The sequence below is a fragment of the Papaver somniferum genome, chromosome 11 (assembly GCF_003573695.1).
Source record: "Papaver somniferum cultivar HN1 chromosome 11, ASM357369v1, whole genome shotgun sequence".
NCBI lineage: Eukaryota > Viridiplantae > Streptophyta > Magnoliopsida > Ranunculales > Papaveraceae > Papaver > Papaver somniferum.
The window spans coordinates 46,537,301-46,551,821 of NC_039368.1; positions in this window are offsets into that span (position 1 = coordinate 46,537,301).

The window sequence follows — 14,521 nt, forward strand, 5'->3', positions numbered from 1 at the left end:
TAGCAGTTGGCGAACCCGGTTCACGAAACGAGTCCATCTGAGTTCTCGAGCCGAGTAGCATTGGCGAACCCGTTTTGCAAATCGTAACACCCTGACTCGTAAATTATTGCCTTACGGTTCACGAATCGTTTCACCAACAGTCCTAGTAGAATTCAACAGATTTGCAAAGACTTATTTTGAAATATGTTTAACATTGTTGTGACTCTCTTAAGTGTTTAGATGACCATCAAATTTCTTATAGTTCATAAGGCATACTTGCCAAAGAACGGTCATTATACACGGTTACGTAACCGGACCACTGTGTATATTTTTCTAATGTGATTTAAAGACAAACTTCTCACATGCTTACTTGAAGCCCTAATTACAGTTTCATCTAAACAGAAAAAGAGTTTACTTGGATCTCAAGTTATCTTAGCGTGAAATCCAAATAACCCTCAGTATTGTAAAACTATAAATAAAGATGCTATTTCAACTGGGAAATTCAATCTCGGACACTTTGTGCCCTAGTTGATAGCTAGAGTTGTCCTCTATTAACCTAGGTAATTTCCTATGAGAAACATAATTAGGTCCGACTATCTTTATCTTGATAGTTCGTGTATCCTGATCGTGCTTTTCTGTTATCGAGGTTCTCGTAATCTCTTTCGGGAAAGATAGATAGTAATCGCAAAGTTCTCTTTGCCTCGGAATTTATGATTCCTGAGGACATATATCTAATAACTATTTTTAATTAATAAGTTGAAGATTGTTCTTCAGAGGTGGTAAAGAATCCGTGCTTCTCATCTAAGTGAGTGTAAGCGTTGTGGATTTGTGAGGTTTGCTAGCTTTGTCCAGTGGAAAAAAAAAATCTGAGCCTCGTTCTTTGATCTAAAGGGAAATCAAATAGGCTTATCTGTTAGAGGCAGATTGGTATCAAAAGTCTTCACTTAGGTTGAAACAACTCTTAGGATGTAAAGGACGTCAGCCAAGCGAATCAATTACGTAGAGCTTGCGAGGTTCAAGAGACATAAGGAGTGCGACTGTAACTGAATTGTTTGGAGGGTGGATTTGGTCTCAACTAAATTCCAGTCAGAAGTCTAATATTAAGCTAGTGTTTGTAGCGGCTTAATACAATTTTTTGTTCATACCTAAACGAGGTTCCGGGGTTTTTCTGCTATGATGTTTCCCCGTTAATAAAACTTCTGGTGTATTTTTATTTTTCGCATTATATTTTTATAATATGAGTTACTGTTAGATCAGTGCTCGGTTGAACTCGTAAGCGTTGCTATCTCAAGCTTGTCTGTCAAGTTTAGTTTCCAAAACTATAAGTCTTGATTTCTAGTCTACTTATAGGTAAGTCTCGGATTATGATAGAAAGTGTGGTTGAGCATTAGACTTCACGGCGTTCATCGACTGAAGATGAATAACTACTAAGGAGAGTTTGTGGAACTTCATCAACAAAAGGTATGTGGAGACTTTAACTCATCTATCACTCAAAAGTCTATCTACTCTATCTCCTATTTGAGACAAAAATCGTATAGCTATATAGACTTCAATTATGCACATTTGATATTTCGAGCTGAGTTTAACTCGCTTACATATTTCTCAAAATATGTGTTGGTAAGCTTTCGCTTTAACCAAATTCATCTTATATTCTTGACGAAAGTCAAAAGATTATCATGTGAAAATCACCTTGTAACATCTTACATGATTTGTGTGAGACAGTCATTTGATGTAGACTCGGAATATTTCGTATTGATCATTCGATCACTTTAAAATTGCTTTGAAGTTAATAGTTTGTGTGACACAGCTATTTTCGTCTTCCGAAATTGTTTCAATGGTTGAAATGAGAGTTTAGAACAATTAGATATAAACACAGTATGCGTACTTTCATATGTGTGAACCAAGTTCGGGAACCATGGTATGCATACCCGTATGCGTACTGATTGGTTTAGTAGAGGTCTGTGAACTAAGTACGCATACCGGTACGCGTACTGGCGTGAGGTTCAAGTTCCGGGACTTAACTGAGTTTGGTGGTATGCGTACCCGTTCGCATACTGCCGAACCCAAACTTAGTCCCGCCACTAAGGTATGCGTACATGTTTGCATACTTGAGTGGATTATGTTATAAAATCGGTCTTTTGATGAACTAATACATTTATATAATAAGGAATGCAATCTTTTGCAAACCATGACTATAATGTTCATGACTTGATTCGAGTGAATCAAAATCAATTTTGCTTCAATTGTGTCTTGTATACTTCTATGAAAATATTAACAATTGAACAACTCTAGAACTAGTTTCATTTGATTTATTTGAAATAGTTATGGTTAAGATGAATTAGGTTGATATGAAAGTGTTCATATGGCCAACTTCGATTAACTATTGTTGAGCCAACAAAGGTGTACACATTTAGGTACGGTTACTCATATCTAAATGAAGTCACTTTTCATTTGTGTGTAACAAGATAAGTTCGATCTAACGGTTGCAAGATATTAGCTTGAGTCTAATCGGGTTTTCATCTAACGGTGAATATTGAATGCTTTGTTACCAAGGAAACATTGATTGCAAACCCTGATTTGAAGACTATATAAAGGAGAACTCTAGCAACTGGGAAACCAAATCCCCACACCTCCTGTGTGATACTAGTTGCGACTAGAGTCGATTCTCCGTTAACCTTAGGTTTTTCCAAAACCGAGTAGGTTAACGACTTGAACACTTCATTGGGATTGTGAAGCCAGACCCAACTATTTTCTCTGTAGTTTATTTTTCTACTCTTGCTATTTTATATCATGATTGGGTATTATATTCTCTAAGATTTCTTCGAGATTTAATCTCCCATAGGCAAGATAAAAAGTAGTCACAAACATCTTCGACTCATCGTTTGTGATCCCACAAATATCTTGTTTCGCTACCATACGATTAAGATTATTGTGAGGTGATTGATATTTCTAGGTTGTTCTTCGAAAATATAAGTACGATATATCAATTGGTTATTGTTCACCTTGATTTATCAAAATACGAAACAAAACTCATAGGTTTATATCGGGGAGACAGATTTATCTATTCAATAGACTTTTCTGTGTGAGACAGATTGGTTTATCAAGTCTTCGACTTTGGGTCGTAGCAACTCTTAGTTGTGCGTGAGATCAGCTTAGGGAATCAAGTGCGTAAAGTCCTTCTGGGATTCAGAGACGTAAGGAGCACAAATTGTACCTTGATCAGTGTGAGTATTGGTTAGGGATCAACTACATTCCAGTCCGAAGTTAACTTGGAGTAGGCTAGTGTCTGTAACGACTTAATACAATGTGGTGTTCAAATATGGATTAGGTCCCGGGGTTTCTCTGCATTTGCGGTTTCCTCGTTAACAAAACTTTTGGTGTCTGTGTTATTTCTTTTCCGCATTATATTTGTTTATGTAATTGAAATATCGCAGGTTGTGCGTAAGTTCAATCAATTGTGAATCCAACCTTTAGTTGTTGATTAAATTGATTAACACTTGGATATTGGTTTTTGATACCGTCCAAGTTATTTCATATATTCAATCGGGCTCACAAATACCTATTTGTTCGATTGCATATTGAATTAAGAAGTTGAGATATAACTCTTTGATATGCTTTTCTTAAGATTGAGTCTGGCAGTCTAGTTGATTCTTTTAAAAGTATATTGGAGTTAACCCATACAGATTTCTAAGCGAAATATTGGGTATGGTTGTTAGACCCCCGTTTTTTCAATTGGTATCAGAGCATGCAAACACGTTCAAGACCTCATAAGTCTGTGTTTGTAGCGATATGACTCTATGGACAGAAATGCTATATCTATAAATGTACCGCCAGTCTTCCATGGCTCGTATTACTTGTGGTGGAAAATTTCTATGTGTGCCTTTCTTCAAGCGCGTGATTTGGAATAATGGGTTTATGTTGTTAATGACTATGATCCTCCGGTTGTTACAATATACACTGTAACTGTTCCAAAGGATATCGGTGATTATGATGTTGTCGAGATTCTTGTTGCAAAGAAGAATTCTTATGTATTGAATGCAATCATCCATGTCATTACCCCAGATCTTCAGCACCATGTGACTACGTGCACTAGGTCTAAATATGCTTGGGATATCTTAGAAACCGTATTTGAAGGGAATACCTGTGAAAAAGAAGCTAGGCTTCAAAACCTAAATTCTGATTGGGAAGACCTTCGTATGGCATATGAAGATTCATTTGATGAGTTTAATCACAAAGTGTATGAAATTTTTAATGCATCTTTTGCGTTGAGTAAAACTATTCCTGAAAAGGACATTGTGATGAAAAATTCGCAGATCATGGCCATATAGATACGATTCTAAGAAACATGCCATCGTTGACGGAAATAACCTTGATGTGCTTTCCAGAAATACTCTCGTTGGGAAGTTAAATATCTTTGATCATGAGCATGTATCCAAATCTGGAAAGGATATTGCTTTCAAAGCACAAAAAAACACCAAGTTACTTGATAAAAGTAAAAGTATTACCATCTCTGAAGATGATCTCTCTAAGACTGATTCATCAGATGAAGATCTTTAAAAGTCAGTCTCTTTGAGCACAAGACAATTTAGAGATCTTCTTTTGAAGAGAAGTAAACGGTTCACTAGAGATAAACCTAAGTCATCAATTAAACCTCATAATCGTGTTCCTCCTAAAACATGGATACTGACGATACTGATGACGAGGATATGCCACAGTGCTTTAAGTGTAAAGGCTTTGGTCATTTTGCAAATGATAGTCCAAATCGTAGAAAATACACTGGAAACAAAGGTCTTGTTGCGACTCTTGATGAAATGTATGATCACTATGATTCTAATGAATACATAAAATCAAGTATTGCACTTCTCTGTGAAAATATTAAATTTGACATTTTTAGCAATACATACATCAATCTCGATATTCTTCCAAGAGAAACTTCAACCACCTTGGAGGATAAAATAGATTTCTCTTTGTCTACTGGAAATTCTTTTTTTTTGATCATCAAACCATAAGTATTTCATTCCAAATAGAAACGTTTACATGATGGTTTTCAAAAAAACAAGTACATCATAATATGAAATAAATACAAAGAAAGATGCAAAGCGCAAATAAATCGCGAAGGGAAAGAGCTATCTACAACGATAGCACCCAAGTCTTGTATTTTGAGATTGGAGAAGAAATGGTACCCGAAATTATAATTCGACCATTTTGATATATTTTCTTCTAGAAAAAGAGATGCTCCCATGATTGACGAGTGATTTGCCCAAAAATTCTTCATATCCAGCTATTGATGGTGGTTTTTAGCTTAGGGTCAAAATCGTAAAATTGTACATGTGAGATGACGTCACTATGACCATTAGCACATTTATTGAATCAATCAGCATGCCTACGTAAGAATTACCGAGGTACCTTTTTTTTTACATGGGTCATGTTCCACGGCAGAACCCTTAACACTGACTGACATCATCTATGCCAAGCCCTAATTCTCATGCTAAACTAGGCCATATTGAAGCTATACTGATCATGCTTTCATGCCACTGGCTACCAAACGAAGGGTTACAATAATCAACGACTACCTTTCCTCTTAAGATGCAAAATCTCAACCGTCGAAGGTCACCACCGAGTCGGCAAGTCTCCCAAGCTCAACTTGCCAGACAACAACAACATGCTACATGTTTTCCACGAAAACGCTTGAGACATCAACACATGTCCAAAACTGGGGGATGCTCATTGGGTATTGGTTTGGCGGTTTACAGCGTGCGGCGTACACTGCGCTTGTTATAAGATAATGTCATAAAGATGAGGCGGTTAGTAAATACAGGGAGTAAGAAACGCTTTCTTTTATGGAACATCAATTCCAGGCATTATCGGTTACCACCTCCTCCCATTTACTCACCCGTTTTCCATTTCTTAATGAGACCAGAGTACGTTTCACTTCGAATGGTATAAATAGGCATTACCTATTTCCACCGAAAAACAAGTTCAGGTTAGGAGGATACAACACTCAGAAAATATTTGCTAGATTTCCATCTGTTAGCTTCCCACTTTCTGATACAAGTTGTGAAACAACTACTCTTCCAGAATCAACTATTCTGGTCTCAACACTCTCTTCGCTTCCCTCCCCAAGACCAACCCTTCTCCTTCACTTTGTGACCGAAGCAATTCAGGAACGACCATTTCTTGGTTTAGGCCGGATTTGTACAGATTGATCTCTCGAATATAAAATACTCCCTTGCAGTACATTGTTTAGGCCATATTGAAGCCATACTGATCATGCTTTCATGCCACTGGCTACCAAACGAAGGGTTACAATAATCAACGGCTACCTTTCCTCTTAAAATGCAAAATCTCGACCGTCGAAGGTCACCACCGAGTCGGCAAGTCTCCTAAGCTCAACTTGCCAGACAACAACAATATGCTACATTTTTTTCCACGAAAACGCTCGAGACATCAACACATGTCACAAAATGGGGGATGCTCATTGGGTATTGGTTTGGCGGTTTACAGCGTGCGGTGTACACTACGCCCGTTATAAGACAGTGCCATAAGGATGAGGCGGTTAGTAAATACAGGGAGTAATGGCGAAACGCTTTCTTTTATGGAACATCAATTCCAGGCGTTACCGGTTACCACCTCCTCCAATTTACTCACCTTTTTTCCATTTCTTAATGAGACCAGAGTACGTTTCACTTCGACTGGTATAAATAGGCATTACCTATTTCCACCGAACAACAAGTTCAGGTCAGGAGGATACAACACCTGAAAATATTTGCTAGCTTTTCATCTGTTAGCTTCCCACTTTCTGTACAAGTCGTGAAACAACTGCTCTTCCAGAATCAACTATTCTGGTCTCAACACTCTCTTCGCTTCCCTCCCCAAGACCAACCTTTCTCCTTCACTTTGTGACCGAAGCAAGTCTGGAACGGCCATTTCTTGGTTTAGACCGGATTTGTACAGATTGATCTCTCGAATCTAAATTACTCCCTTGCAGTACATTATTTAGGGTTTAAACTCGTTTCTCACCCATACACCCGAAATTACCAAAATCAGCAGAAATCGTTTTCACCCTCAAACATCAGCGAATAACCCGGAAGACGTTAGATCTGTTTTTTCTTACCCTGCCGAATTGCTGATGTACTTGTAACAAGATAACCAAACACGAACAAATCGTTGGAAAGAAACACTCTGAAAGTGTAGATAAAATCGCCCCTAATAGCGAAGAAATTATTAAAGTTGATGATTTTTTTTTTGTGGGGGGGAGGTTAGAGAAGAGAGAGAAATCATTTTTTGATGGAAAACGAGAAATTCTGTTTCTAGTCTTTCAGGTTCTACCATTTGTCTAGCAGCCTGCACAACCATGATGTCTGAACTATCCTCCACATTGACATGTTCTTATTGTACTCTTAAGGGTCATGAACTCTCCAAATGTTTCAAGTACAAACATAAGATAAGATATGTCAAAAAACTTCAACTAATAACAAATCGATTAGCAAACAAGCTCAAACTTGTTTTAGAAATCGTCTGAGGTATGTAATCTCATCTCTTCCCCGAAGAAGTTAATTTCCAAAGAAAAAATTAGACCACTAGAGAAAAGAATACGATCTAAACAATCTGTGAAACAGATTTCTAAGAATTCCATTCAAGAAAGTTATGGTGGACAGATTATTGTTCACCCCAGCACAACTTAAATATGTTGGTTGTGTATCTTGTCTCATGTGCCTGGTTCAAAAAGAGACAAGGGTTTGCACACTTCAGGCTTTAGGAAAAGAGAAAGATTTTTTCACGATTCTTCTTTTTGGTCTTGTTTTCACCTTTTTGGAATTCTTCCATCTTTTCATATCTAATTGATATTGAAAGGACTTTACTATGTATGATCAATAAAAAGAGGGGTAAAATCGACAATTCTGCCTTTTTTAGGGTTGTGAGTTGTGAGTACGTGAATCCTTTAGTGTATAAAGGTTCCGTAACCCTACATTCCTTTTTCCTTCTCTGAAAACTCTTGTTATCACAAGATTTCTTGTTGAGTTTGATTTGTGAATTCCTCTCACAATCTCATACTGGTATGGGGAATCCAAGCATTATGTCTTTTGATAGAAAAGATGTTAATATGATTGTTAAGCCATCAATCATGAAGGAAAAAGATAAATCTCTTGTACCTTCAACTTTGAAAGAAAAAGGAGGAATGTGAGGAAACCAAGAGTTGTTCATTCTAATCTACAGAAGTTTTCTGGGGTTCTTGAAGAGTTAAAGGAAATAAGAAAGGATATTCAACAAATAAAGGCTATTGTTTTGAGGACTCTTTAAATTCAGAAGGCCCTGGTTCGGCATCAATATAGAAGGTTTGTTGGAATTGACTCCTTTCTTCACGAACCTTATGTTCCTATGGATGTTGACGACAAGGAGTTCGGGGAAGATAAAGAATTTTTTAGAGGCCTTAATGTCTAGGAAACTTCTTATAAGAACTTATTCTTTTTTTAAGAAGGATAACCAGGGTTTGGAATAACAATTATTGTGAGTACACATAGCTATTTCCAACGATTTTAATTTTGCAATGTTTTTAGATTTATTTATTTAAATTCTAAATTTTATTTGGAAGATGATTTTGCAGTATTAATCTTTATGGTTTTATATATTGCAACTTTTTATGGGATATGTGTGTTTGCATCCGTGAACCGTGATTGTCCCATATTTGCTCAAAAGTTAAGTCTATCATATGTCTTAATGCAAATATTGATAAAAGATAGAATGAACTTTTGACAACAAAAGTTAAGCCTATTATGTCATTATGCAAATATAGATGGAAGATAGGATGAACTTTTGTCTACAAAGATTAAGTCTATTACATGTCTCTATGCAAATATTGATGAAAAATAGAATGAATATTTGAATATTCCGCAGTATTGGTCTTTCCCCGATCTGCATCTTTGTGTAAGTACTATGTGGCTCCGTAAGTTCCCTTATGTGAGCATTTCCGATTAAATTAATCATCGGTTCTATTGTGGTTAATTTAATTGAGCATTTTGGATACAAATTCATGTTTCATGTGATTTGTTAATGTCCAAAGAAATCCTTCTTTTATTGTGAAAGTAAGGTCGCTCTTGTTGTTCTTTCAGGAATGACATTTTATGGGGGAGAGTTCTTAATTGAACTTGTACTTAATTGCCAATCTTTGTGGGGAGTGAGGTTGTGGAATATTATAGGAGTTTTCTTGTATCTTTATAAACTCCTTGATGAATACACTAGTTTCGGCTATGTGAAATCATCGAAACAAAGTTGATATGTTCTCTTTTGGTCATGAAGTATCTCTATGGAAATTTCATTAGGATCTCACTAGTTTTCATACCTTTGCCAATTTATATTGACAAAAAGGGAGAGAATTAATGTGTAGTTCACACTACAAATACATATGGTTTACAGATCATTGTGTAAGGGGGAGTCGTTTTCATGAGAGATGAAGTATTGACTAAGGAGGAGTGATACATATCACCGTAGTATTATTGTCAAAGTTGTGATACAATTGGACTTTGATGTTGTGTAATGATACTATGACATTGTATAGAAATGATTGAGAGCAATTGTTTTCTCATTGTTATAGCTACCCGGATCTTCAACAACTATGATGTTGAGTTGAACACGTTCAGAATCACTGGAGTACTTGGAAGTGACGAAGATTTCAAGTAATGTTGAAGAACCAAGGAAATCAAGCATTTGGATGAGAATCTACAAAGTTTATTTATTTTGTAATCCATATGTATTGATACTTTTGTCACTAAAATTGACAAAGGGGGAGATTATTAGAGCACTGCTCGGTCGAACTCGCAAGCGTTGCTATCTCAAGCTTGTTTATCAAGTTTAGTTTCCAAAACTACAAGTCTTGATTTCTAGTTTACTTATAACTAAGTCTCGGATTAGGATAGAAAGTGTAGTTGAGCATTAGACTTCACGACGTTCATCGATTGAAGACGAAGAACTACTAAGGAGAGCTTGTGGAACTTCATCAACAAAAGGTATATGGAGACTTGAACTCGTTTATCACTCAAAAGTCTATCTACTATATCTCCTATTTGAGACAAAAGTCGTATAGCTATATAGACTTCAATTATGCACATTTGATATTTCAATTTGAGTTTAACTCGCTTACATATTTATCGAAATATATGTTGGTAAGCTTTCACTTTAACCAAGTTCATCTTATATTCTTGACGAAAATCAAAAGATGATCATGTGAAAATCGCCTTGTAACATCTTACTTGATTTTTGTGAGACAGTCATTTGATGTAGACTCAGAATGTTTCATATTGATCATTCGATCACTTGAGAATTGCTTTGAAGCTAATAGTTTGTGTGAGACAGCTATTGTCGTCTTACGAGAATGTTTCAATGGTTGAAATGAGAGTTTAGAACAATTGGATATAAGCAAAGTGTACGTACTTGCATATGTGTGATCCAAGTTTGGGAACCATGATATGCATACCCGTGTGCATACTGATTGGTTTAGTAGAGGTCCGGGAACTAAGTACACATTCCGGTACGCGTACTGGCGTGAGGTTCAAATTCCGGTACTTTACTGAGTTTGTTGTTATGCGTACCCATTCGCATACCGACGAACCCAAACTTAGTCCGGCCACTGAGGTATGCGTACCCGTTTGCATACTTGATTGGATTATGTTCTAAAATCATATTGTTCATGAACTAATACATTTATATAATAAGGAATGCAATCTTTGCAAACCGTGGGTATAATATTCATGACTTGATTCAAGTGAATCAAAATCGATTTTTTTTCAATTGTGTCTTGTATACTTCCATGAGAATATAAACAATTTAACAACTCTAGAACTAGTTTCATTTGAGTCATTTGAACTAGTTATGCTTAAGATGAATGAGGTTGATATGAAAGTGTTCATATGGATAACTTAGATTAACTATTGTTGAGCCTACAAAGGTGTAAACGTTTAGGTACGGTTTCTCGTATCTAAATGAAGTCACTTTTCACTTTTGTGTAACAAGCTAAGTTCGACCTAACGGTTGAAATATATTAGCTTGAGTCTAATCTGGTTTTCAACTAACGATGAATATTGAATGCTTTGTTACTAAGGTAACATTGATTACAAACCCTGAATTTAAGACTATATAAAAGAGAACTCTAGCAACTGAGAAACCTAATCACCACACCTCATGTGTGATACTAGTTGCGACTAGAGTCGATTCTCCTTTTACCTTAGGTTTTTCCAAAACCCTGTAGGTTAACGACTTGAATACTTCATTGGGATTGTGAAGCCATACCCAACTATTTTCTCTGTAGTTGCGTGTTCTGATCTTGCTGTTTTCTATCGTGATTGAGTACTATCTTCTCTAAGATTTGCTCGAGATTTAATCTCCGATAGGCAAGATAAAAAGTAGTCACAAACATCTTCGTCTCATCATTTGTGATTCTACAATATCTTGTTTCACTACCATACTAAAAAGACGAGGGTACCCAAATACACCACAATCTTTATATTATCCACCTATAAGTCCTTTTACCAAAAGTGATTGTCTATGGAAAAAGTCGAGACAATACTACAAATCGGCATTCACACTTTGTGTGATCGTCTATGGATACGAGATCGAGACAATACAACAATCAAAGTGTGATTACTTAATAATAGGTTCGGACTTAACCAAACTCTATAGGATCACTATCAAGTAATACGGAGTTAACGTTTGTGTGATTTAATTATAATTATAATAAATAATAAACAATTATAATTTCGGAAATAGAAAAGTAAAAAAGACAAGGCAAGATTTTGTTAATGAGGAAACCGCAAATGCAGAAAAACCCCGGGACCTAGTCCAGAATTGAATACTCTCAGAATTAAGCTGATATACAAAATCTAACAAACTTCGTATAGTTGAAACCAAGCAACTAAACCTATATTTCACCTAGTTTCTTCAGTATCCATGCACTTCCGACGTTCAATAAGTTCGCGCACTGGAACAATTCCTTTGGATCGTATTCCAAACAGTAAAGGAACAACAAATCTGTTTGGTAACAACTCTCTTGATTCTTTCAGATGAAGATATCTCAACTCATATGCAAAGGATCTTACGTTTGACCAATAAACTCCTTTTCCTGGTCAGATCAATCTGTCCAACAACTACCGAAGTAGCATAGATTAGATTTGCAATCAATCAATATTGAATCAAATAAGAAACTATAAGGTGATGCGATCTTACACAACTAATCAATCGAATAAATCCGATTCAATTTGAATCCCAACCGATCAAGGTTTGTGCACACCCAAAGATATAGAAACCAAATCAGAAATCTTCTTTGTCTTCAAATCTTCTTTAATCTTCAATAAACACCTGCACAATACCACTTGAATCTCCTGTGATCAATCACTCACAGAACGGAGTCTGTTAACAATGGATTATCACAAGACGTCTTTAGATCTACAAACAGTTCTAAAGATCCCATCGAAACTTCGATCTAGTTTGAGTGAATCTTATATCATAAGAGAAAATTCTCAAGAATAAACAAACTAGGTGCAATCAAAGTTCAACAACCATTAGTCAATCAAATTTATCAAAAACTAAAATAAACTGCAATTATCTAGTTTCCCACCAACGGTACTCGTAGAGCTTCTTGATCCCACAGAAGTATTTAAACGAGCGGTCGTAAGAGGTTTCGCCTAATTAGGGTACTATCCTTTCCAGATAGACGGCTCCACCAGAAACAACAAGAAGATGAAGTTTGTCTGCCTCTTAGGATAGTTTGATCGAAATGCAAACTTGGGTATTTATAGACCATGGATGTTTGGACACCAAGGAATTTCCAAAACCAAATATTCTCAAGATATGCAATAAATAGACAAATCGGTTTTCATAATTCCTGGAAATGCTTTGTCTAATATTTTCGAAATCTCACTAGAAAATCTCCGATTAGTAAATGCACATTACCAATTTTTATTGTTCCAGAGATATGCATTTAATTTCTAGTAATTAAAAGCATATAAAACTAATAACCTTAATTAAAATACTTTTTAATTTATTTCGGTCCGGGATCTCCTTGAGTTGTTAAGGAATATCTTTGAACAATAAAAGATAAGAGTTACTGATCATGTTCAAAGTATGTCGACATCTTTTCTTTGTAAATCCTCTTTCATATTTACAATCTTGGAATCGATTATACCACACTTCTAAACGAATTTAGAATTGGTTCACATGTATTCCAAAACAACTATGTGATTGATCAAATATCAGGCTTACAGTTTTACCAAACACAAGGATCGGTTATACCTCAATATGGTTACTTGGACCGGTTATGTCAGTTAAGAGGATCGGTTACATCAATTACCCGGACCGGTTACCATATTCTGATGGTATTACTTGTGATCGGTTACCCAAGTCACTAGGATCGGTTACACCAATTATTATGACCGATTATTCCAATTACAAGGATCGATTACACAACTCTTTTGTGATCGATCACACAAATTACTAGGATCTGTCACACCAATTAAAAATATTGATCATACCATCTCAGGTGATTATTTAGGATCGGTTACACTAATAAAAGTCATACCAATACATAAGTCAGGCAATGTGATTAGTTTTACCAAGATACATAAAAAATTATGATCGGTTATACTAACTCACACATATTAGTAATCCAAAGATATGCAATGAATAACAATACCAATAAGCCTAGCGATTTCCCTTTCGATTCATAAAACAAGTTCATGAATGTACTTTCTTTAAATAAATGTAAACATTGTTTCCTAGGACGAAATCTTCACCTTTACCCATACACATAACCACAATATCATTCATACGATTATGTCGATGTCTTATATACGAAGTTCAAAAGATAAGCGTTATATTTCGTATCCTAATTCCTTAACATTATGATCATGTGATCATGTCTTACTACTAGAGTATAATCATTCACAGCTTCGCAGTTATGTTTTCAATATAGCACGACTTGAGAGATACGTTAGGAATGAAACAGTTCAAGTCAAATTATTACTAACCTCAAGAGTAAGGATGATGTCGTCGTTGTAGCTTGTTACTTATTCACATTCTTCAAGTCTTAGAGTAATACTTGTATGTCATAATCCTAGACTTTCTAGTCTAACCTATACGAAGTTGTCTCTAGTACTTAATCAAGCGACTCTTTAAATGAGTTTTGATTCACTAAAATATGACAACCAAACTTGACATACCAACGCTTGGTGGGTTCAACCGAGATATGCTCTAACAATCTCCCCCTTTGTCCATTTTAGTGACAAAACTATTAATAAATATGGATAAACAAATTACAAGAATTCATTACACATATGCTTGATTTCAAGTTTCAACAACACAATAACCTGCATATATTCAATCCATAAATGCCGCTGTTGACATTTGAACTACAAAGCTAATACTCCCCAAGGTAAGCTAGGTAGATTTTCAATCCGAACATCTTTATTATTCCCTCTTTGTATTCAAGATAACTAAAATAGCAATATGATATGTTTCTCCCCCTTAGTCAATGCTTTACTCTTTCGTTAGATAT